At 42.5% G+C, this 25,834-nt stretch overlaps 1 protein-coding gene across 1 annotated transcript in view; it reads left to right on the plus strand.

Annotated features, from left to right (window-relative positions):
- The window catches only part of MAML2 (mastermind like transcriptional coactivator 2), a 240,257-nt gene that overhangs the window by 154,550 nt on the left and 59,873 nt on the right, over positions 1 to 25,834 (plus strand). The window lies entirely within an intron of this gene.

Here is a 25,834-nt window from a genome sequence, read left to right on the forward strand (position 1 = left end):
ACACTTCACTCTCTGAGCTCTACTGGGCTAATACAAAATAATTATCTCCATATACTGTATATGATAAGAGAACATCCAGTTTTTCAGCTACCCAAGAAAGCAGGATTGTATGTTGAAGAGATGTGCTAATATGCCCACTTCGGGGGATTTCTTTTTAGACTAACTAGTATCTTAACAATCCTGTTTTGCAGCATGGGAGGGTGGAGTGGCATGAAGCTTCACAAAGAGAGGAAGACATATGTTCAACATTTCCAGTTAGGAAAATTCAGCCAGCTGTCTCTCTTCTTGGCCAACTTTCCAGCCATGCTTAGTTCACTGGTTTGGAAGTTTTTAAACCACATTGGATGCCTTTGTACTGTAGAGAAGCAAGTGTCTTGGTACTTTACCATAAAACATCAACCCAGACTAACGCTGGAGTTTGGGTCAGATACACAAATGTAGGATAGGATAACCAACATACAAATAATCCACACTGTACAAAGTCAATTGGGGCCAGAATTTCTGTTGCTAGGAAAGGCAGTTGTTAAATGAGTCACACCTAATTTTATGGCCTTTTTTTGCCATATTTGTTGTGCAATTGTTATGTGAGTTATGTGGTCATTAAGCAAATTGGGCTTTCCCCTTTGACATTGCTTGTCAAAGGCCAGCTGGAAAGTCATAAATTTTGATCACTTGATCACAGGATGCTGTGAACCAGAGGTCTCCAAACTTGGAATTCCTCCAAACTGAGGAATTCTGGGAGTTGAAGTCCACAAGTCTTAAAGTTGCCAAGTTTGGAGACCCTTGCTGTAAACCATTACGAATACATTTCAAATACCCAAATTTTGATCACATGACTGTGGAGACGCTATGATGGAGGACCAGTCATAAGTAACCTTTTTCACTGGTGGTGTAACTTCGAATGATAACTAAACAGTGGTAATAAGTTGAGAACTGCCTGTAGTTCATTATAGGGCAGTGATGGCTAACCTTTTTGCCATCGCGTGCCAGGAAGGGGGGGGGCGGGGGAAGTTCACGTGCGTGTGTGCCCACACCCATAATTCTATGTGCCCTGCCCCACCCCCGCTTCTGGCACGCGATGGCCCAGTAGGCCTGTTTTTCTTTGTCACCTGGCTCCAGATCCTTTCTATGCATCTGGGAAGGGCGAAAACAGCCTTCCCCACCCCCTCGGAGGTCCTCCGGAGGCCCAAAAGGGCCCATTTTCCAACTTTTGGTTAGACAGGAAGTGACGTTTTTGCTGTCCCCAGCCTCCAGAGTCTCCTAGAGAGGCTGAGAGCTGAGCCGGCGTGCCAGGCAACATGGTTCCGTGTGCCATCTGTGGCACGCGTGCCATAGGTTCGGCATCATGGTTATAGGGTTTTCACCTTCAGTGTCCATTTACCTTCACCAACATGGCTTTAGCAAGTGATTATTGGAACAGACATCTGGAGGACACCAGATTCCTTGGGCAGGAAGTGTTTTTACAGAAAGTTGCAGCTCACTGTTTTAACTAATGTTCCAAAGCACCAGAAGGCAAGACAAGAAAAAAATGGATGGAAATAATCAAGGAGAGAAGCAACCTAGAACTAAGGAGAAATTTCCTAACAATGAGAGCAATCAACCAGTGGAATGGCTTGCCATCAAAAGTTGTGAGTGCCCCATCACTGGAGGCTTTCCTGAAGAGACTGGACAGCCATTATTCTGAAATGTATATAGACTCTCTTGCTCAAGCAGGGGGTTGGACTAGATGACCTCCAAGGTGATTTCCAACTCTGTTATTCTATGGTATTCTAATCACTGAAACTTCCCTGTTTCTGGGCAGCATTCTTCTGATTCCCAGACATGTAGGCATCAAAGTGATGGCTGTTTACATCTTGTGTGTTTCCTCTGGGGGCCTGCCTTTGCTGGGTACGAAGCATCATTCAAGATAAGCCTTCACCCAGGGGTGGGCTTCAAAAATTTTAGCAAGGGGTTCTCTGCCCCATTGCTGGGTGGGCACGCCTAGTTGGCCTCCTTCACCATGGCGGTGGGGGGAGCGTTTTTCCCTCCCTGGGCTCTGGAGGTTTTCCTCGAGCGTCCGGGAGGGCGAAAACAGTCTCCCCAAGCTCTGGAGGTCCTCTGGAGGCCAGAAACAGGCCCGTTTCAGGCCTTCCCAAACTTCCGGTTTTTCGCCCTCCCCAAGCCTCTGCGTGCGCCCTGCACTTTCCTGCATCCAAAATGGGCCAGTGGGGACTCCGGGGAGGGGCAGGTAGGCAGGGCCAGCCAGGGGTGAGATTTGCGGGTTCTCTGAACTGCACTGAATCTTAGCTAGAGGTTCTCCCGAACACCTGTGAACCCTTAGCAGCCCACCCCTGCCTTCCAGATAAGTTGAATCTGCATCTCCTGGAATTCCTATTGACCACAGGCGGACTCATACTCTGGACAGAAATAGACCAGCAAATATTGGGTGCAGAAACCACAAATGCACACAACCAGTTTGACGGAGATTCTGAATGCACAGAGCCTGCATTTTGTTTGGAATTGATGGCTGGAAGAAATATTTATGTCTAGTGCAACACATAAACTTTCAGGTTTAGTGAAATGTTCCAGGATGAGGCAGTGGCAAATTTCCCAAGGTTACTCACAGACTAGGCTAAATATGGTGGCGGGGAGTTTGTGGCTCTGCTTGTGGTGATAATCTGACCAGCCATCACATTAAGCGTAATATAGCTTGTTTGGTATGCACATTCAGCAATCATATTTTATTAATCTAGGTTTAGTCTGTACTAATATTGGGTAGGCACTGTTTATACAATTTGAGTAAATGGAGTTAACTTAAGTTAATTTGAATTCCTCTCAATAAAGAATAAGAATTCCTCTTATCTCCATCTCAGTATGTCATAGAACAGTGATGGCGAACCTATGGCACGGGTGCCACAGGTGGCACACGGAGCCATTTTGGTGGGCACACAAGTGTTGCCCTAGCTCAGCTCCAACACGCATGCAGGCACAGGCCAACTGATTTTCAGGCTGTCCGGTCCCACCGGAGGTCGGGAAACTGGCTGTTTCCGGCCTCCGGAAGGCCTCCAGGGGGATGGGGAAGGCTGCTTTTGCCCTCCCCAGGCTCCTAGAAAGTCTCTGGAGCCTGGGTAGGGGGAAAAACGGGCCTACCGGGCCCGCCGTGCCATCACGTGCCAAAAGCAGGTGGAAATGGGGGGGGGGGTCACATGCACATGTGCAGGAGGGCGGGGTGCATTGAATTATGGATATGGGCACACGCACCCGTGACCCCCCCGCTCCTCCCGCTTTTGGCACGCGACGGCAAAAAGGTTCGCCATCACTGTCATAGAACATAGAATAATACCTCGGAAGTCTTCTAATCTAGTCCAGCCCCCTGCTCAAGCAGGAAACATATACCATTTCAGACAAATGGTTATCCAATCTCTTTTTGAAAGCCTACAGTGATGGAGCACCCACAACTTCTGACGGCAAGCCCTTCCACTTATTGGTTAGGAACTTTCTCCTTAGTCTAGGTTGCTTCTCCCTGTGGTTAGTTTTTGTCTTACCTTTTGGTGCTTTGGAAAATAGTAGTTTGACCTCCTCATCTCTGTAGGAGCCCCTCAAATATTGGGACAGGGCTATCGTGTCATCCCCTAGTCCTTCTTTTCATTAGACTAAACCAGGGGTCAGCAACTCGCGGCTCTGGAGCCGCATGTGGCTCTTTCATCCTCTGCTTTGGCTCCCTGTCGCTCAAAATATGCGTCACAACTGCCAATGTGCGACACCCACCGATGTGCAATTTATTAAGCTTTTTGAACCCTGGTAGGCCAACCATGGATAAATCCAAGAAAAGAAAAGTTTCAGAAGAAAACAGAATCTTTAATTCAACTATATATGCTAGTTTCGTGGCCGCTCAGGAAATAGTCAGGCACAGAAAGAGTTTTGTGGCTCCCGATGTTTTTTTTTCTGAGGTCCAAATGGCTCTCTGAGTGTTTAAGGTTGCCCAGCCCTGGACTGGACATACCCGATTCCTGTAAACGTTCTTCATATCTTTTAGCTTCCAGCCCCCTAATCATTCTTGTTGCTCATTCTTTATTTAGTGATTTTTTCTCTGGAGTCCATTCTATCCCTCCTTCAGACAATGGGCAAGATTGTGCTATTGTTTGTCATTGGACTTATCAACATTCATTTGCATGCAGTACACAGGTAAACAGAAAGCAGTTGCAAGTAGGAAGTAGCAAGTAGGAAGAGTAACAAAACTGGGATTGGTGTCCTTGTGGCAAATGAATAAAAAACCAGATCTAGGCTTTAAAAATATAGATGGCCACTAAACAGCAGCACAGTTTTCTATAGCTCTTTCTTCATCAGGATTTATTTTTCAAGCTAAGATCTAAAATTGTCAGCTTCCATGCTCAGCACTACCAGATCTTGTATCAGATCACAAAACAGTGAGCCAGTTTGGCCTAATGTTTAAGGCACAAGGCTAGAAATCAGAGGTGGTATTCAGCTGGTTCAGACCGGTTCACCCGAACCGGTAGTGGAAATTGGGGGTGGCCCCCCCCCGCCCCCTCTCTATGCCATCCTATTTAGGAATGTTTTTGAGACTGGGTGCATGCACGGAAGGAGCGCGTGCCAGCAAAGCGCATGCATGGAAGGCTGGGCTCATGCACGCACGCTGACATTTGCGAACCGGTAGGGAAAATAAATGAATACCACCCCTGCTAGAAACTGGGAGACTATGAGTTCTAGTCCTGTTTTACCCATGAAAGCCAGCTGGGTAACCTTGGGCCAGTCACTCTCTCTTAGTCAAATCCACTTCATAAGGTTATTGTTGGAAAAATATAAGGAGGAACGTGTATTAGAGGGGTGAAATCCAGCAGGTTCTGACAGGTTCTGGAGAACCAGTAGCGGAAATTTTGAGCAGTTCGGAGAACCGGTAGCGGAAATTTTGAGTAGTTTGGAGAACCGGCAAATGCCACCTCTGGCTAGCCCCAGAGTGGGGTGGGAATGGGGATTTTGCAGTATCCTTCCCCTGCCACGCTCACCAAGCCAACAATGCCCACCAAGTCACACCCACAGAACCGGTAGTAAAAAAATTTGGATTTCACCACTGGTGTATTATGTATGTTTGCCACCTGGAATGATTTATAAAAATAATAAAGGTGGCATATAAATTTTTTTAAAAAATTAAATCACAATTGTCATCTGAATCACACTGGAACCTTTGTGTTCTCACAACTTTGTGTTCTCACAATTTGAAATTGGTTTTAAATTGAAATTTTTTAAATTATGGGCCAAATTTAATTATTTTAAATCTATTTTAACTTTTGTGTATAAAGGGTTTTACTTTGGCTGTTCACCGCCCTGAGTCCGAAAGGAGAAGGGCGGCATAGAAATCTAAATAAATAAATAAATAAATAAACCCTATCTCTGCATGATTTAAAGCAGAAACTTTAAACTTTCTAAACTTTCTTTTCTTTTTCTTCTTGCTTTTTTTTCTTTTTTCCACTATTATCCATTTGTTTTTAATCAGCTTTATTTCCTCCTAACGCTTTTTCCTTTGTTAAAAAAAAATGCCTTCAATAAAAAAAAAAAATTAACAAAGAGAGAAACTTACTTCTTTAAATCTTCCAAGAAGACGTTCCCTATCACATCTCTCTCTCTATATATATATTTTTTGTAATCAAGTATTTTTAGTTTGGCTTCTTTTTACTGCTGCAGGAAGAACCTCATTTGTCAGCAGTTTTTCAGCATGGTTAAATAAAGACTTATTGGCAAACTCCATTGAACTGTTTGATAATGACCCAACTTTTTTTAAAAAAAAAAAAGGATGACCTAACACACCCTGCTGAGTTGTATTGAAACTTTAGTTCAGCCAGAATCAAAAGCACCAGACAATGGCCGCTTTCAGATACGTAAAGGTGCTTTGTAGGGCACTGAAAAGCCCAAATTAATATTTGAAAAGAGTATTGCTAATTCCTTTCTCCTCTTCTTATATAGATACGGTCCTATATTTTAATTACTTTGTTGTCTCTGAATCTGCCTGCACAACCAGACTGTTTTACTGATTAAACAAATGTGTAAGCTTGAATATGTGTCCAACAATCAATTACAATATAATTACTAGGGCCTGCTGGTGGGGGGGGAGAGAGAGAAGGAGGAGGAGGAGGAGGAGGCCAAAAAAAAAAAAAAGATGGAGGGTGGATGGATGCAAATAAATTCCTACCCCTTTTCTATGTGCAACCCAGCAGCCATTTTAATTTATGTTTTGCCCACACTTCTCAGACTCTCCTGATACAGTAGTTACAACTAGGTTTGGGCTGTTCAGTTTAATGGCTGCTTTTAATCTGAATTTTTTGCATATATACTCCTGATAGCCTTTTTCTTATTATTAGTGCAGATAATCACATTTTTTTCAAAAGGAGAATGATCTATACGTTATTCAAAAGGACAACTCGGTACAAAATAAGATAGCTGGGGATAATTGACTACTTAAAGAATAGAATGGAATAGAATAGAATAGAATAGAATAGAATAGAATAGAATAGAATAGAATAGAATAGAATAGAATAGAATAGAATTCTTTTTTGGCCAAGTGTGATTGGACACACAAGGAAGTTTTCTTAGGTGTATATGCTCTCAGTGTACATAAGGAGAATAAAATACATTCATCAAGAATAAAAAGATACAACACTTGGTGATAGTCAAGGTTACTAATAAGCTATCAAATCGTACTAGGAAACAAGTAAAAACAATATAAATTGAAAGATACAAGCAACATGGTTATAGTAATAAGTGGAAAGAGATAGATACTAGTAAGGAAGAGAAGAATAATAGTAATACAGTCTTAGTAAATTATTTGACAGTGTTGAGGGGATTATTTGTTTAGCAGAGTGATGCCATTCGGGGAAAAACTGTCCTTGTGTCTAGTTGTTCTGGTGTGCAGTGCTCTATAGCATCGTTTTGAGGGTAGAAGTTGAAACAGTTTATGTCCAGGATGTGAGGGGTCTGTAGATATTTTCACAGCCCTCTTTTTTGACTTGTGCAGTATACAGGTCCTCAATGGAAGGAAGGATGGTAGCCATTGTTTTTTCTACAGTTCTAATTATCTGTTGAAGTTTGTGAAGAGTACAATACTATCATTACTACTTGTATTCAGATGAATGATACCCAGATGCCCCATTGTTCATGTATTGATATTGATGTACATATATATATATATATTTAAAAAATTAAAATCTAAAAAAAAAAGAATTTAAAAATTAAATAATTAGACGGGAAGTGTAATTTTCCAGAATCAAGAGCAATGAATAAATTCCAATTCTCAGATCCCCAGTCCAATTTGAAATCCTCCAGAGATGCTGATTGTTTGTCTTCCAGCTAGGACAGCCTTTTTTCCCAGCCTTGGCAGCTGAGACTATTATCCCACTAAAGGTAGGGGTGTCCCTGGAGGGAGGGAGCCTTTACGGGCCCAAATCTCATATTTACAAGATGAAATGCCTGAACACAGCTTGCATCTCACCACCTCATTTGCGAGTGAGGCTTGTTAGAAAGGGTAAAGTAGAAGGAACATTAACTGTAATGTGATAAAGGGAGGTTTTTTTTTTTTTTTAACTTCTGTGGCCTCCGGTCTTGCCCGCCAATCTCATTAATCTCTGTGGCTTCCATTTTTGTAAGCAAGGAAGCAAAAAAAAAAAAAACCTTGAAAGGATTAGGTAGACCTCCCGAGTTGATTCCGAAGGCTGTGTGCGATCTTCTTCTGGCTTCTTGTGTTTTAACAGATGTAGTTTTGCAAATGGCCAGACCCACCAAGAAAAGATTAGCACCTCGCTATTTACTCTTCTTTCGAAGGAGAAACTGTGGGAAGTTGACACATTTTGCCATGTGTCAGGAAAAAAAAATAATAAGATTGTGCCAATGCAGATCCGTGGACTTTGGAAATGCTACTTGGCTGCTGATGACGGTGGAGAAGGAATCTTAATTCTCTGCTAGTTTTTTTGTCCTGTTTTTGCCTTACAGATTTGTAGTTACGGATTTCAGAATAAAATGAAATTGCTTGGCTGGTGTTTATGCTTGGCCGGTCTTAAGAGAAGCATGTAGCGAGGGAAGAATGAGGATTTACAACAGTTTGCTTAGTGGCCATTCAAAGTTACAACGATACTGAAAAAAGTGATATACGACCGTTTTTCAGAGTTACGACCTTCGTAGCCTTCCCCGTGGTCGCTTGATCGAAATTCAGATGCTTGGCAACTGGTTCATATTTATGACCGTTGCTTTGTCCCAAGGCCATGTGATCACCTTTTGCGTCCTCTCTTGCCACAGTTGTTAAGTGAATCACTGCAGTTGCTAAGTCAGTAACACGGTTGTTAAGTGAATATGGGCTTCCCCATTGACTTTGCTTGTCCAGAAGGTCACAAAAACCGATTAGGCGATCCTGTGCTTGCTACAACCCTATTCTCAGCTATGCCAGCTTTCGATACAGAGTTGCAGTTATATTTTAAATGGCAACGTATTTTATAATATATTCATCTCCTAGCAAAAGCCGTACAGCTGAGAAAACAATATTATTCTGCTACAGAAATAGCTTCCTTTTGACCAGGCTGCTTTGATAACAGCACTTCTTAATGTTAACAAAGAGAAAGTGCGTTTACATTAATCTCTAGTTCCTATTCATCCCCCCTCAAACTTTATCTTCCTAAGCCTGATGTTTACTAGAATATGGGCAAAACTGGGAGACAGGAAACTTTTCAGAGTAAATGCTGGATTTCTGTGAGGGCAATCTGGCCTATAAATGTTGAAACGCGTATTCAAGAAAACCACCTCATGCCTAAAGTCAGTTATAAGTCTGAGTCTCCGGAGAAGGGCGGCATATAAATCGAACCAATAAATAAATAAATAAATAAAATAAAAGCTTTCTTTTCTTTTGAGTTAGATTTTGCGTCGCTTGTGTACACCCTGTGTTTTGAATTTCTATCTCCGTGCTAATTTAATTTGTAGCCAATGAATCCCGTTTTCTTAAGCCGGCTTGAAGAAAATCTCTGCCCTGTTACATTTTATTTGTGTGACTGGCATCCGAAGAAGGTTGTTTCCACAGAAAAATGCTTTTGTTTGTTCAGTTAGTCATGCTGATTCCGCATGCTGATTCCGTAAAATTTTGGAAATTTGGAAAGTATTTTTATTCGGATGTGGTGTAGAGGATCAAGGGTTTGGGAAATGAAAAATGGGGACAAAAATCATTGTCTCCTTTTGTCCCAATTAGCTGGGACACACTTTATTTGGTGACATCTGCGGGGAGAGGCCAATAAAAATCAAGATGGCAGTTGTTGTTCAGTCACTAAGTCGTGTCCGATTCTTTGTGACCCCCATGGGCTATGGCACACCAGGTTCCCATGTCCTCCACTGTCCCAGAGTTTACCCAAATTCATGTTCATCAATCATCATCATTTAATGACCCCATAATCCCTTGTGGGGTACAGTCTGGGCAACTGAGTGGAGCTAGCAAAACGTTTAATGGCCGGATGCCCTTCCTGTCACCAGTGCGGAGCTTTGTTCAGCAGATATATTCTCATTGTGCCCAGAGAGAGAAATATCTGCCTCTACCTATGATCAAACTCACAGCCTCCTGATTGTGAGGTGAGAACTCCACCTCTAGGCTACCGCACCATTCATGTTCATTGCATCAATGATACTATCTAATTATCTCATCCTCTCCCATCCCCTTCTCCTTTTGCCTTCCATCTTTCCCAACATCAGCAATCCTCTCTTCTCATTTGGTAGCTAAAGTACAGATAATCCTCAACTCCCAACAGTTCATTTAGTGACCAGCACTGAAAAAAAAGTGACTTAGGACCGTTTTTCACACTTATGACCATTGCAGCATCTCCATGGTCATGTGATCAAAATTCAGATGCTTGGCAAGTGGTTCATATTTATGACAGTTGGCAATGTCCCAGAGTTAAATGATCCCCGTTTGCAGCCTTCTGATAAGCAAAGTCAATGGGGAAGACAGATTCACTTAACAACCATGGGACTAATTCCCAACTGCAGTGGTTCACTTAACAAACATTGCAAGAAAGGTTGTAAAATGGGACAAAACTCAACTTAACAAAATGTCTCACTTGACAACGGAAATTCTAGGCTCAATTGTGATTGTAAATCGAGGACTACCTGTATTTGAGCTTCAGCCTCAATATCTGTCCTTCCAAAGGAGAGTCAGGGTTGGTTTCCTTTAGGATTGACTGTTTTATCTCCTTGCAGTCCAAGGATGTCAAAATGTCAGCTGTACACACAGAAAAAGGGGGTGGAGCTTTGCAGTTCATATCTTGATTTTTTTGGACACCTCTACCCATGGAGACTTCCGGCAGGGAGAAAGAGATAGAATCTTTACCGACAATATAGGTAGTCCTCGATTTACAACAATTCATTTGGTGACTGTTCAAAGTTACAAAGGCACCGAAAAAATGACTTATGACTATTTTTCACACAACCGTTGCTGCATTCCCATGGTCCCATCAGCCAAAATTCAGATGGCTGGCAACTGACTCATATTTATGACAGTGTCGTGTCTAGGGTCACATGATCATTTTTGCAAGTTTCTGACAAAGCAGAATCAATGGGGAAGCCAGATTCACTTAACAGCCCTGTTACTAACTTAACAACTGCAGTGATTCTCTTAACAACTTTGGCAAGAAAAGCCGTAAAATGGGGCAAAACTCACTTAACAACTGTCTCACTTAGCAACATAAATTTTGGGCTCAAATGTGGTCGTAAATCAAGGACTAGCTGCACGTCTTGTCCATAACTTCAAGGAACTGCTGGTGTAGTTAACTTTATTAAATTTCTATAGCTGCCCATCTCCACTTGTCTGGAATGGTAGGGTATCCTGCTTGTACAGAGGATTGGACTAGAAGACCTCCAGGGTCCCTTCCGACTCTGTTATTCTGTTATTCTTGGGTTGTATCTTTCAAAATGTTCATTAAATGTTGGTCCCCTTTTTGATTTTGCATTGGGTCCTTCAGCTAGGTGTATGAATTAAGCACCCTTTCCAAAGAAACAGCTAAACACAACACGGTCTTGCTTTGCAAAGTTTAGGAGCCCCAAAATGAAAAATGAACGGCTGTAGATTACTGGTTTCTGAAAGTTTTGCATCAAAGAAAAAGTGGCCTATATGAAAAAAAACAAATCTGGATAATTTGGGTTTACTTGGATTTTCTTTCTTAATTGGGGGGACAGATGACAAGAGTTTAGAAAAGCTCTATTTCATCTTATCTGGGCTGAGAACAAATTTTAAAAGATCTATTTTCTCCATCCCTGTTTTTGTCCCCATTTTCTGTCCCTTTGTTCATTTAGTCACATGCAAATGACCCCGTTTTGGCTTCCTTTGGGAGAATGGAAAGACATTTAAAGGGGGCTCACAATTCACAAGAAAGATCAGTCAAAGAAGAGACCGAGTTATTATAAATAAACAAATTATTTTACTGTACCATTCTGTTTCGCTCTTCTTTTTTCTTCTTTTTTTCAGGGGGAAAAAAAACATGCAAATTTAAAATAAAGTTGAGTTCCATTTTAAATATTGTGTGGGTGTCTGCAAATAAAAGAGTGAAAAATAAAGAAGTGTTTGCATATAAACAATCAAAATAGTTCCCCAAACAGCATTTCTGTTCAGCGTACATCACAAACTGATTTTTTTTTTTAATTAAAGGGGTTTTATAATGACTTTTTTGGTGGGGAAAAATCCTCTTTGGAAAAAATCCAGTTCCATTGCAACCAAGGATGTTGTTTTACTGGTGAAATATAACAACCACATTGGGAGGAATAGGATCCTACCTGTGAAGAGCACTTGTTCCTTGGTGACCAGTTTTACATCAGTAACTATAGCAACTCTCCATATTCCCATGTTCAGAACAATTTGTGCCAAAGTGAAAACAATGTCCAGTTACCAATTATTGATGTTTCATAGTCGGAGCCACAAAAAAAGATTCTGAACTTGGAAGCACTAATAACCTTTTAAACAGGCAAGAGTTGGGATTAGTAGAATATAATAGAGGAAAGCAGTGGTGGTATTCAGCCAGTTCTATCCGGTTTGGGTAAAGCGGCGACTGCGGGAGGCTCTGCCCACCCACTCTGACATCATCACATCCCATTTTTGATGCTCTGCACATGCGCGGAAGGCCCTGCACATGCATGGAAGTGGCGCGTGCGAGCCCACATTTGCAAACTGGTAGCGAGGGTAAGTGCATACTACCCCTGGAGGGAAGGCTATTTGAAATATCCCTTTGAGAAAGAGAATGGACATTCTTGAGTCCTAACATTGCATCTGTGTAAATAGTCAGTTTGCAAATTTTAGACATCTAGAAAGAGACTCTAGAAAGAGTGCAGAGAAGAGCAACAAAGAGGATTAGAGGACTGGAGGCTAAAACACATGAAGAACGGTTGCAGGAATTGGGTAGGTCTAATTTAATGAAAAGAAGGACTAGTTGTAGCATGATAGCAATTTTCCAATATCTCAGGGGCTGCCACAAAGAAGTGGGAGTCAAGCTATTCTCCAAAGCACCTGAAGGCAGGACAAGAAGCAGTGGATGGAAACTACTGAAAAGAGAGGACCAACCTAGAACTAAGGAGAAATTTTCTGTGAATGAGAACAATTAATCAGTGGAATGGCTCACTTCCAGAAGACCTACATGGTCCCTTTCAACTCTGGTATTGTGTTACCTTTTCTAATCACTTTCTAATCATCTGTCCTTCTTTTCATTAAACTAGACATACCCAATTCCTGCAACCATTCTTTATATGTTTTAGCTTCTGTCCAGCCCCCTAATCATCTTTGTTGTTCTTCTCTGCACTCTTTCTAGAGTCTCAACATCTTTTACATGTCATGGCGATGCAAATTGAATGGAATATTAGGTTGTATGGGAATCCAGTGTCCTTAAAGGCACTGATCATGGTTTGACAAGATGGTTATTCCCTCATCCCCCAGAGTTCTAAGCCTGTCAGAGACTGTGTGTTGTTTCCTTTATGAGGAGCAACGTATGGGTAATCTCAAGTTCTCTCCTTGCTTGGAGAGGAATTATCATCTACTTGCCTGTTTTTTATTCCATCACAGTTATGGGGTCCATTTTTAGCAGTGTCATCTTCAATTCGCCATTTTTTCCCAGAAATCAAGAAGAATGAGCGAGTTTGGTCTGCTGGGTTAAAGCACTAGGGTAGTGCTTTCTACCCCATGATTTCTAACCATGAAAGCCAGTTGGGTGACTTTGGGCCAGTCACTCTCTTTCAGTCCGGGCTTGCCACAAAGAAGAGGGAGTCAACCTATTCTCCAAAGCATCTGAGGGCAGCACAAGAAGCAATGGATGGAAACTAAGCAAGGAGAGAAGCAACCTAGAACTAAGGAGAAATTTCCTGACAGTTAGAACAATTAACCAGTGGAACAACTTACCTCCAGAAGTTGTGAGTTCTCCAAAACTGGAAGTTTTTAAGAAGAGATTGGACAACAATTTGTCTGAAATGGTATAGGATTTCCTGCCTGAGCAAGGGGTTGGACTAGAACACCTCCAAGGTCCCATCCAACTGTGTTACTCTAAATACTTCTAAATTCTAAAAGTCCAATTCACCTCACAAGGGTTATGATTGTGAGGAAAATGGGAGAAGGAAGGAGTATTAAGTATATGTGCTGCCTTGAGTTAGTTATAAAAATCATAAAGACATAATATACAGTAATATAATAATATATAATTATAATATAATTAATATTATAATATAATATAATATAATATAATATAATATAATATAATATAATATAATATAATATAATATAATATAATATAATATAATATAATATACGGTAATATAGTTTAAATTCAGACTATAGAGCAGTCTGAAACTATATTTTCAATTTCCCCTTAGGGGAAAAAACCTCCATTAATTGGCTTGAGAGAATATCCTAATATTTATACTTTAAAACTCGTAAATGCAGAACCTTATAATATCCCACTGTTGTACATACACTGCTTTTAACCACCCTTGTTTTAATCTGCCATTTAAATACAGCCAGTTTTTCTGAAAAATGGCAAGAAGTATACCATATATGTTATCCTTAAAATATTGTATCAATTCCCTTTTTATTGCCCCCCCCCTTCTTTCTTTCATCAAATGACGAGGAACTAACGTATCAATTTATCCAGGTATTTTGAATGCAAAACAGTGCAGTACCAAAGATTTCTTCAGAAGAATTTTCCAAAAAGATCTTGCACAGAGAAAGCCCACATAAAACAGATTTCAAAGGGTGGGAGGTTGTGTGAAGAAAAATTCTAAGCAACATAAACACAGAGATGCATCATCTGAATTTTATCCATATGTGAGCAATTCAGCGGGCATAGTAAAAATTATATGTTTAGATTACTACATCAAAATAAGAAATCAACCATGCATTTTCCACCCACGGGCGTTGAACCGCATATGTGCAGATAGCATTTGGATGTGCGGTTTGTAAGTGTGCATGTGGGAACATTGGCAAACAGCCCCCAGGTGAGAGGCGGGAGATAGTACTTACTCACTGCTGGAGAAGGACATCCAATTCATCTAATAAGAAAACATTGATGGGTTTTTTTCTTCAGAATTACTATACAAAGCAGTGGTGAAATCCAATTTTTTTTACTACCAGTTCTGTGGACGTGGCTTCGTGGGCGTGATGTGGCTTGGTGGGCATGGCAGGGCAGGGCAGGGCAAGGATATTGCAAAATCTCCATTTCCTCCCCACTCCTGGAAAAAGGATATTGCAAAATCTCCATTCCCTCCCCACTCCAGGGGAAGGATATTGCAAAATCTCCATTCTCACCCCACTCCAGGGGAAAGATACTGCAAAATCTCCATTCCCACCCCACTCCAGGGGAAGGATACTGCAAAATCTCCATTCCCACTCCATTCCAGGGGAAGGATACTGCAAAATCTCCATTCCCACCCCAGTCCAGGGGAAGGATACTGCAAAATCTCCATTCCCTCCCCACTCCTGGGGAAAGGATATTGCAAAATCTCCATTCCCACCCACTCTGGGGCCAGCCGGAGGTGGTATTTGCCAGTTCTCTGAACTACTCAAAATTTCCGCTACTGGTTCTCCAGAACTTGCTGGATTTCACCCCTAATAAAAAGGTTCTGTTCATGCGTAACCCCCAAAGCAAACAACTGTCTCAACCATGAGTAGACATAATTGGAATATTGAGTATTCGCTCACAAAATGGCTACTCTGGGAGAGTTTGCTATTCAGAAATTGGAATAGTAAACAATAGTTCGTCGCCAAAAAACTCCCCCAAAAAATCCATTTCTAGAAGATGAAAGAATCCTATTTGCAGGTAGTCCTCAACTTACGAATCCACACTTGAGCCCAAACTTTCTGTTGTTAAGTGAGACATTTGTTAAGTGAGTTTTACCCCAGTTTACAACCTTTCTTGCCACAGTTGTTAAGTGAATCACTGCAGTTGTTAAGTTAGTCACATGGTTATTAAATGAATCTGGCTTCCCCATTGACCTTGCTTGTCAGAAGGAGCAATGGGGGATCACATGACCTCAGGACAGGGCAACTGTCATAAATATGAGTCAGTTGCCAAGCGTCTGAATTTTGATCACATGATGTTGGGAATGCAAACATTGTGTGAAAAAATGGTCATAAGTCATTTTTTCCAGTGCTGTTGTAATTTCGAACGGTCTCTAAAGGAACTGTTGTAAATCAAGGACTAGCTGTGCCACAAACTCCCTGGAGGACTTGTAGTGTCTAAAGGTTTGCTGACATCAAGTATGATGTTGGATGATGGCCTACTTTTTAGCCTTCTGTGTCTAGTTACCAGTAACTTTTTGTTTTATTAAAAGAATCTTAATGAGGCAAATTGTTTGTTTGGGGGCATTTGGAAACCAAAACCCCATGGTAACTATCTCTAATATAAACATAATTCTTGCCTGAGTCCACCCAGAATTAAATAATGAAAAAAAAATGCTAATTTGCTCCAAATGAAGAAATTTGTTTCATTTGGAGAAGTCCTCCGGAGGCCGACAACGGCCCGTTTAACAACTTCCTGTGGGACTGGAAGGCCCATTTTTTGCTGTCCCTAGCCTCCAGGGCCTCTCTAGGAGTCTGGGAAGGGCGAAAACGTCCTTTTTCACCCACCTGGAGGTTGTTAAACGGGCCATTTTTGGCCTCCGGAGGACCTCTGAGGGGGCTGGGAAGGCTGTTTTTGCCCTCCCCAGACTCCTAGAGAGGCCCTGGAACCAGGTGAGAAAGAAAAACAGGCCTACCGGGCAGGGGTGAAATGCTCCCGGTTCAGACCGGCTCACCCAATCCGGTAGCGATGGCAGCGGGTGGTTCGGAGAACCGGTAGCAAAAATCCCTGGGCCCCCACCCCATGCCCAGCTGAGCCCAGCCAAAAAAATGCTTTTAAAAGTAAAAAAAAAAAATCCTCTGATGATTGCGTGGCTCAGCTGCGATCATCAGAGGCTTTTAAAAGCATTTTTTCTACAACCTCTTTGGCGAAGAGGTTGTAGAAAAAAATGCTTTTAAAAGTAAAAAAAAAAGCCTCTGATGATCGCGTGGCTCAGCTGGGATCATCAGAGGCTTTTAAAAGTATTTTTTCTACAATCTCTTTGGCTGAAGAGGTTGTAGAAAAAAATGCTTTTAAAAGTTTTTTTAAAAAAAAGTTGGCCACGCCCACCCAGTCACATTAACACCCACCCCCCAAAGCCATGCCCACAGAACCGCTAGTAACAAATTTTATATTTCACCCCCGCTACCATCGCATGGTGGGAGGGGCAGGATCGCACGCGCATGCGTGGGGGCAGGGCGCATAAAATTATGGGTGTGGGCACGCATGCGCTCAACACCTCCCATCACCCCCCCCTCCTGGCACGCGATGGCAAAAAGGTTAGTCATCACTGACCTAGAAAATACATTTATGTATTAAATTTGTATGCTGCCCATCTCACTGTCAAGCAACACTAGTATTCCAGCAACTCTCTTCTATTCCCACAGCAAAAGATGGGTTTCTTTAAGATTTTTTTAAGACAAGGCTCATACCATAAATCAGAGTCAAGTAGCCTTCAAGCTTTTAGAAACTGCTCAGTTTTATATTTCTGCTGTAGGAACCAATGATTGGGGCTTTCTGCAAAAGACATTTACAGAAACCATTTTTGGAGGCCTATGTGAAGCCTTTCAAAATTTTGAGAGCATGAGATGAGCCTTCCCACAAAATGGCAGCCATTGAGGAATGCTTGGCTATATCCAAAATAGTTACCAGGGTGGTTACGACAGATCTATGAATTTTGATCAACTACGTCAGGGGTGTCAAACTTGATTTCATTGAGGGCCACATCAGGGTTGTGTTTGACCTTGGGCGGGCCAGGAGGGCATGGCCAGCTTGACGTCACTCGTATCGGGGGCATCTGTGATGGCCCGAGCACTCTACAGTGAAAACGGGCTAATGAGCTCCATTTTTGGCCACAATGGCCTCCTGCCACCCTCTGCCAGTGAAAACAGAGTTTGGGGGGGGCGTGAGCCCCCACAAGCTCTGTTTTCTCTGGCAGACGTGGCAGGAGGCCGTCGTGACTGAAAATGGAGTTTTCGTTTTCACTGACAGAGGGGTGGTCTGCACCAAGCACCAAGGGCTCGTCCTTCACTGTTTCCAAGGCGGCCCCGCGAGTCAGATCTAAACACCAAGCAGGCAGCATCTGCAGGGTGGGCTTTGAGTTTGACACCCCTGAACCAGGGGTGAAATCCAGCAGGTTCTCACAGGTTCTGGAGAACCATAGCAGAAATTTTGAGCAGTTCGGAGAACCGGCAAATACCACCTCTGACTGGCCCCAGAGTGGGGTGGGAATGGATATTTTGCAGTATCCTTCCCCTGGAGTGGGGAAGGAATGGGGATTTTGCAATATCCTTCCCCTGCCATGCCCACCAAGCCACGCCCACAGAACCGGTAATAAAAAAAATGGATTTCACCACTGCCCTGAACTATATAGATGAAACTTCTTTTCCATCATCCCCTCCATCTAGATAACTCTCATTCAATTTACTCTTCTTGTTTATCTGGGAAGATGGACACACTTCCAAATAGTGTGGTTAAACAATATTGCAATTGTGTTGCACAATTGGAGGCTGTGTGAGGCTGGTGTGGCTCCACAGTAGAAGCAATATGTGCAGGATACTTGCCTAATCACAAAATAGCTTCTCAAATGATGTGGTCTACTCATTTGCTACTCTCTGCAATCTCCTTTATCCCTCCAGATATTTTCTACCATCCTTATTTTTCTGGTTTCCAAGCAGGTATTCACAAGCAGCAGATCCATTATTTTGATTTCCAAAAGTGCTTATGGGGCTTCAGAGTCATTCTTGTGTGCGAGAGAGAGATGATGATGATGCTCAAGGCTGGCCCTTAACTCTGCAGGATGTCAGTTCCCATATATTATTTTTTTTTTGTTTTGATGTAAAAGATTTTCTAAAGAAGTGTCAGGCAGGACAGATAGCCTAGCAGGCAACAGGGAAGCTTTCAGTGAATCTATACGAGAATCTGCCCAGAATGTTAACCGTGGTTATTACATCCAGACTACAAAAATCTGATGACCATTAGATTGCAGCTAAGAGATACATAATGTTGGCACAAAATTGTGGCAGAGTTAATAATGGATGGTTGACTTCAGATAACTAATTGGAGATGTGGGAATTGAATCTGGATGGTTTGATATGAATAGATATACGGTAACCAGCTGCAATGGTGAACTGGTTGCCGGGTGCCCAAAAAATGGTCATGTCATCATAGGTGGTGCTGCCATTGGAATTCCTAAATTGGGAATTCCTGTATATACTGTAGTGGCCAAAATTGTCGAAACCTTTTGGGAAAAGTGTATTTTCTAAACTAGCTAATGACACCACTTTTGGGGGGGGAGTAGTACCATAAAATTATATATCAATGGAAAGATAATTTAATCAAGAATATAATGCAATAACTCTTATGAAGGGCTTGCTATTAGAATAGCAGTTACAGTATAAAGAAGAAAAGTGAAACACGTAGAAAAAACGAGATATACAAAAATTATCACCATGCCAGTTAATACTTAGTTGGGTAACCTTTAGCATGAATTACGCCTTACAATGTCTTCCCATGGAGTGAACCAAGTCTTTTAGTTCTGCAGCTGTTATCATGTGAAACCAAGATTGAATGATTGCTTCTATTAACTGGGTTTTATTGCTGGGTCGCTTCTGACTAACATGTTTCTTTAGTCGGCTCCATAGATTTTCCATTGGGTTAAGGTTTAGGCTATTCCCAGGCCATTCCAGCAGTAGAACACGATTATCTTGAAACTCCCCCCCAAAAAGTCGTGTTATTAGCCATCAAACCTCAAAAATATACTTTTCCCAAAAGGTTTCCACAATTTTGGCCACTACTGTATACACAGGAATTCCCAATGTAAGCATTCCAATGGCAGCATGGTGGGGAGAGAGATGGGACGGATGCCTCCTGCAGCACTCTGCGGCCCAAACACACCCCATTTTGGTGAATTTAGCAAAACCCTAGGTTAGATATACCCAGTTCCTGCAACTGTTCGTCACTTTAGAACAATTAATCAGTGGAACAACTTGCCTCCAGAAGTTGTGAATGCTCCAACGCTGGAAGTTTTTAAGAAGAGGTTGGATAACCATTTGTCTGAAGTGGTGTAGGGTTTCCTACCTAAGCAGGGAGTTGGACTGGAAGATCTCCAAGGTCCCTTCCATCTCTGTTGTTGTTGTTGTTGTTGTTGTTGTTGTTGTTGTTGTTGTTGTTGTTGTTACATGTTTTAGCCTCCAGTCCCCTAATCATCTTTGTTGCTCTTCTCTGCACTCTTTCTAGAGTCTCAACATCTTTTTTATATCGTGTTGGCCCAGGGGTGAAATCTACTTACCTTCCCTACCAGTTCGGGCGTCACGTGCATGCACAAACCCTCTGCACATACACAAACCCTTCCGCGCATGCACAGAGGGTAAAAAACAGGTTACTTCCTGGTTAAAACCAGGAAGTAATGACGACCGGGTGGGTGGGCGGAGCCTCGCGCTGCCGTTGCTACCAGTTCTCCAAACCGCCGAACCGGTAGCATTTTACCCCTGCTTTTTGACCAAAACTGGAATGCAGTATTTCAAGTGTGGTCTTACCAAGGCATTATCAAGTGGTATTAACACCTCATGTGATCTTGATTCTATCGAAGGCAAAATGCCAGCTACCACCATGCAATCAAAATCCAGTCCCTTTTTATGGATTTCAATTGCAAGGTTGTGGCCAATATGTTGATTTTTTATTTTTACTTCCCTGTGAACCCTTCTCCAATTATGTGCTCTAGTCCCACTTCCCTCTCCCTGGAGTACCAGAAATGATAGAAGAGAACCTTGAAGAAAAATTGCTGGACTGTAACCCCTTTTGAAACATTATTATTATTAATCATATTTCTATGCCGTCCACTCTCCGAGGACTCTGGGCGGCTTACAACAATCGACAGTATACTAAATAGCATATTGCCCCCAACAATCTGGGTCCTCATTTTACCCACCTCGGAAGGATGGAAGGATGGAAGGCTGAGTCAACCTTGAGCCAGTGAGATTTGATCCGCTGATCTGTTGAACTAGCAGTCAGCTGAAGTAGCTGCAGTACTACTGTGCCACCTCGACTCTTCTTTTCCTTTTGGCTAGGATGCCTGCTCTAGAAACTCCAGATTGCCCACATTTGTCAGGCTGGGCTGGGGAAGCTGTTTCAGTTTAAATCTGATACACAAGATGACAAATAAAATGAAAGCAAATTTGTCCCTTCCTTCCTTCCTTCCTTCCTTCCTTCCTTCCTTCCTTCCTTCCTTCCTTCCTTCCTTCAATTTATCTATTTATTTATTTGTTTGTTTACTTATTTATTTATTTATTTATTTATTTATTTATTTATTAATCATTTTGTCAATCACGTAAGATAACAGATATAAGTATAAACATGATTATTAATACAGGATAAGGATACAAATATATGGGGTCAGTAGGACATGGACGGTAGGCACGCTGGTGCACTTATGCACGCCCCTTACAGACCTCTTAGGAATGGGGTGAAGTCAACAGTAGACAGTCTAAGGTTAAAGTTTTGGGGGTTTGGGGAAGAAACCACAGAGTCAGGTAGTGCATTCCAGGCACTGGCCACTCTGTTGCTGAAGTCGTATTTTCTGCAATTGAGTTTGGTGCGGTTTACCTTAAGTTTGTATCTATTGTGTGCTCGTGTATTATTGCGGTTGAAACTGAAGAGTGGTTAAGTGTTAAGCAGTGCTTCTATAATGAGATAGGGTGGAAAGGATAAATAAGTGATGTAACAACTAATTAGAGATTAGAAATTGGGGTTTAGATAAGCCATGAAGTTTTCCGGGCTGGATTTTCAGATTGTATTTAAAGTAAGTTTTGTATTAAGTACTCAGCTTAAAAAAAAAAAAGCCATTTTCCAAGTGAACCAATGCGTACTTACTCAGAAGCAAATCCCACTGAGTTTAATTTTGCATGGGCTTTATAAATTCAACCCTACTGCAAAACTCACCCACTGGCAATATTTTAGAAACTGAAGTAGTCATTGACAGGTAGGACTTTGTAGCAGATAATTTTGTATACTACGGTTAGTTCATACCGAAGGCAGCGTAATTCTAGGTGGTCTAATCCCGAAATATCAAGTCTGGTGGCATAAGGTATTCTGTTGCGAGCAGAGGAGCGGAGTACTCTTCTTGTGAAATATCTCTGGACTCGCTCAATTGTATTAATGTCCTATATACAGTGCAGGTTCCAGGCAGATCTTTCCTTCCTTCCCTCCCTCTCTGGTTTTGCTTACATCACTCTGGCTTCGTATCCCCCGTTAATCTACGTTGACATTAATTTCTGTCGATTTAGCAGCAAAGGGTAGTTAATTTATTCCTGGTTTGAGAGGCTCTGAGACCAAAAAGGGGGTAGTTCTCCAGGATGAATGAGCAAGAAGGAAAACACTTCTACAATACAAACAACAGAGTACTCCTTGTTTGTTTCGCCCAAAGTCATGAAGGCTTTGTCCTGATTAACAGCTTTGACCTATTTATAGCTGAATTGTTCTGTGTCGCTATTGTGCCTCTTAGATATTCTGAACTGCACATAATATTTTCGAACCCAACTACCGGAGTGTTTCTCTCGCAGACATCATCACCGCTTGCCAGCCACTGAAATCAAAACCAGGGAGAGATTTTGAAAGCAGCACTTTGCAGAGATTATGGAAACTGATCTTTTGTGTCTGCAATTCAGTTTGGGTGGGAGGGGGTGGAGAGGCACCCTTCCCCTCCTTAATTTACTACAGTGTATCAAGGGAATGTCATTCCAATTATTCTTCCAATGAAGGTCATTAACTGATCAAAATTAAGTCAATGTTTGCAAAGTCTTTTTTTTTCTTTCTTTCTTTCTTTCTTTCTTTCTTTCTTTCTTTCTTTCTTTCTTTCTTTCTTTCTTTCTTTCTTTCTTTCTTTCTTTCCTTGTATCGAACCAGTATCAGGATGGGGAGGAACAGCTTTGGAAGCAAGTGATAAAATCACGTATTATATCTTAATCATCTCGTTTGGCAAAAGGTCCAGTTTTCTAGAGCTAAATTGGATTCATTATAGTCGTCCTCCACTCTCACCCGCCCAGTTACTTGGAGAAGCTGCCAAACGTTAATTCCCAAACTAAGCCATTTAATTTTGTTTTGTTTAATTTGAAACAAAATTATCCTTCTGCCAAAGTTGTGGGGAGAATGTACTTTGTAATTTTTACAGGAGAGGAGTGGGGCAAATTGTTTTCTCCAATGCATTGCATTCAGAGCCAAGGGAATTACTCGGATTTTGGAAGGGCCAGCAGTTGGGACATGTGGCTAAGGCAGTTACAATCTTTCTCAAGCAAAGCCTTCGTCTTGATTTTTGAGTGGTAGAGAACTCAAGAAGGGGACCAAGTTTAGCCAAATCCTACCATTGACTAATTTAAATTTATTAAATTGATGCAATAGATCAGTGATGGCTAACCTTTTTCTCATCGTGTGGCACACGATGCACACGGGCCGGCACCCATAATGCAATGCGTGTGCCCCCTGAGCATATGCACCTGACCCCTCATGCTCCCCCTGCCCCCCCGTGCATGTGCACATGACCCACCCAATGCTCCTCCCCGCCCCTGCGCATTTTTTGACCTAGCAGGCCTCCCTGCAGCCTCTTGGGCCTAACAGTTTTTTGGCCTAGCAGGCCTCCCTGCAGCCTCCTCGGCCCAAAAACGGGCCATGGGGGGCAGGCCGCACCCCTTCGTGCCCGGTTTTTGGCCTAGTAAGCCTCCCTGCAGCCCCCTGGGCCCAAAAATGGGCCATGGGGGGCAGGCCGCACCCCCTCATGCCCTGTTTTTGGCCTAGTAAGCCTCCCTGCAGCCTCCTGGGCCCTAAACGGGCCATGGGGGGCAGGCCGCACCCCCTTGTGCCCTGTTTTTGGCCTAGTAAGCCTCCCTGCAGCCTCCTGGGCCCAAAAATGGGCCATGGGGGGACGAGCCACACCCCCGCACTCCACCCCCCACTCCCGTGTATGCGCGCATGACCCCTGCACATGCGCGCAATCCCCCTGCACATGCGCACGCATTTCCCGCATGCGCGCCCCCATGCATTCCAAAAATCAGTTGGCCAGTGGGAGGCACACGCACACGGTGGAACTGAGCTGGGCAAGGGCTCGCATGCCCGCAGAGAGGGCTCTGTGTACCAGCTGTGGCACGCATGCCATAGGTTCACCATCACGGCAATAGATGGTCGTTCATTTATTTTTCCTTCAATCATGTGAAAAGAATGATCATTTCAGAGGAACCTCTGGAGACCACTTAACTTTTTGGCAGGGAACTCCAAGTGATGTATCCCTCATTCATTCTGATGGAAAGCTTTTTGGTGGGTGAAGAGGACTGAATTGAAAGAGGGATGTTAATAGGGCAAAAATATAACCAGAATTATGACAAGAAAACAGGTTAGTGGGTCTCACAATTCCCAAGTCTTTGTATCAATTCCAAGCAGGATCTTGAGCTGCTGTTCTTTTAATCTCCATTATCATTGTCTCCGTTTCTCCCTGTGAGAAACCATCCAATCACTTGGCATACTCTGGGGAGATTTAAAAACAATTTGGAGATCTGAAAGACAAGTGAAAGCAAAAGATCTATAACCATGGTTGGATGAATTGTGATCAATATCAGTCCTTATTGTTATTTTTCAAATCTCAGTCCTGAGATTTGGAAAAGATACTGTTCGGTTTTTATCACAAATTAACAACGAACTCTGGGAAGAGCACAAATGTGATGCCGTGGTAAGACTTCTATTGTTCGGAAGACTTCTCATTGGCCAGAAAGAATACTTGCCTTAGAAAGTGATTCTAATTTCACAAAAGGAGAGTAAATAGTATTGGGAAACGAAGCCTTTAATTTACCAGGTTGATGTGAAGGAAAGAATGTAGCCGAAAAAACTACATTCAAATATTGCATCCAGTTTTGGTCACCATGATGTAAAAAAGATGTTGAGACTCTAGAAAGAGTGCAGAGAAGAGCAACAAAGATGATTAGGGGACTGGAGGCTAAACCATATGAAGAACGGTTGCTGTAACTGGGTATGTCTAGTTCAGGGGTCAGCAACCTGTGGCTCCGGAGTCGCATGCGGCTCTTTTTTAACAACTGGTTCTCTGCCCTAATGACCGGCTGGGTAGGCATAGCTAGGGGGGTCCTGTGACTGATGGAAGTGAGTGACATTGAGTTGGCCACGCCCACCCAGGTTTTGTGGCTCCCGGTCTTTTCTTTTCTGTAGGAAATTGGTCCAAATGGCTCTTTGAGTATTTAAGGTTGCAGACCCCTGGTCTAGTTTAATGAAAAGAAGGACTAGGAGAGACATGATAGCAGTGTTCCAGTATCTCAGGGGCTGCCACAAAGAAGAGGGAGTCAAGCTATTCTCCAAAGCACCTGAGGGCAGGACAAGAAGCAATGGGTGGAAACTAATCAAGGAGAGAAGCAACTTAGAACTAAGGAGAAATTTCCTGACAGTTAGAACAATTAGTCAGTGGAACGACTTGCCTCCAGAAGTTGTGGGTGCTCCATCACTGGAGGTTTTTAAGAAGAGATTGGACAGCCATTTGTCTGAAATCATATAAGGTCTCCTGCTTGAACAGGGGGTTGGACTAGAAGACCTCCAGGTCCCTTCCGACTCCGACTGTTATTCTGTTTTTCTATTCTGTTTTTCTGTAACTTAAGACTTGGTTTAATTATCTTGTAACTGTAACCAGTGTTTCCTTTCATTGATTACAACTGAATTGAATACCAGCTCTGAACCCGCAAAGCTGGTATTTCTTTTCAAAAAAAAAAGTCAACAGGTACAACAGTGTGATCGAAGCTTCAAACAATATGCCTTAAAAAAAACTCAGGAAGCTTCATTTGCATGCTCACGATAGCTAATTTGATTGAAACACGTGCTCATGCAAACTTCATGTAGAGGTACTACACGGATTTCAGAGGAAGCCCTGGTAGATTTTCAGAACAGGTAGTCCTAACTTACAACCGTTCGAAGCTACAACGGCACTGAAAAAAGTGACTTACAACCGGTTCTTGCACTTATGATTCTCACAGAATCCCCATAGTCATGTGATCAATTTTCAGGCGCTTGACAATCGGCATGTATTTATGGCAGTTGTAGTGTCCTGGGCAGGGGTGGGCTGCTGGGGGCTCGCAGGGGTTCAGGTGAACCTCTACCTAAGATTCTGTGCAGTTCGGAGAACCTCCAAATCTCACTCCTGGCTGGCCCCGCCCCATCCACCCACCCTACCCCTCCCAGGAATTCCCATACAGCCCATTTTGGATGCAGGT

This window comes from Pituophis catenifer, unplaced genomic scaffold (assembly GCF_029215685.1).
Source record: "Pituophis catenifer annectens isolate HBS135680 unplaced genomic scaffold, rPitCat1.0.hap2 SCAF_4, whole genome shotgun sequence".
Taxonomy (NCBI): domain Eukaryota; kingdom Metazoa; phylum Chordata; class Lepidosauria; order Squamata; family Colubridae; genus Pituophis; species Pituophis catenifer.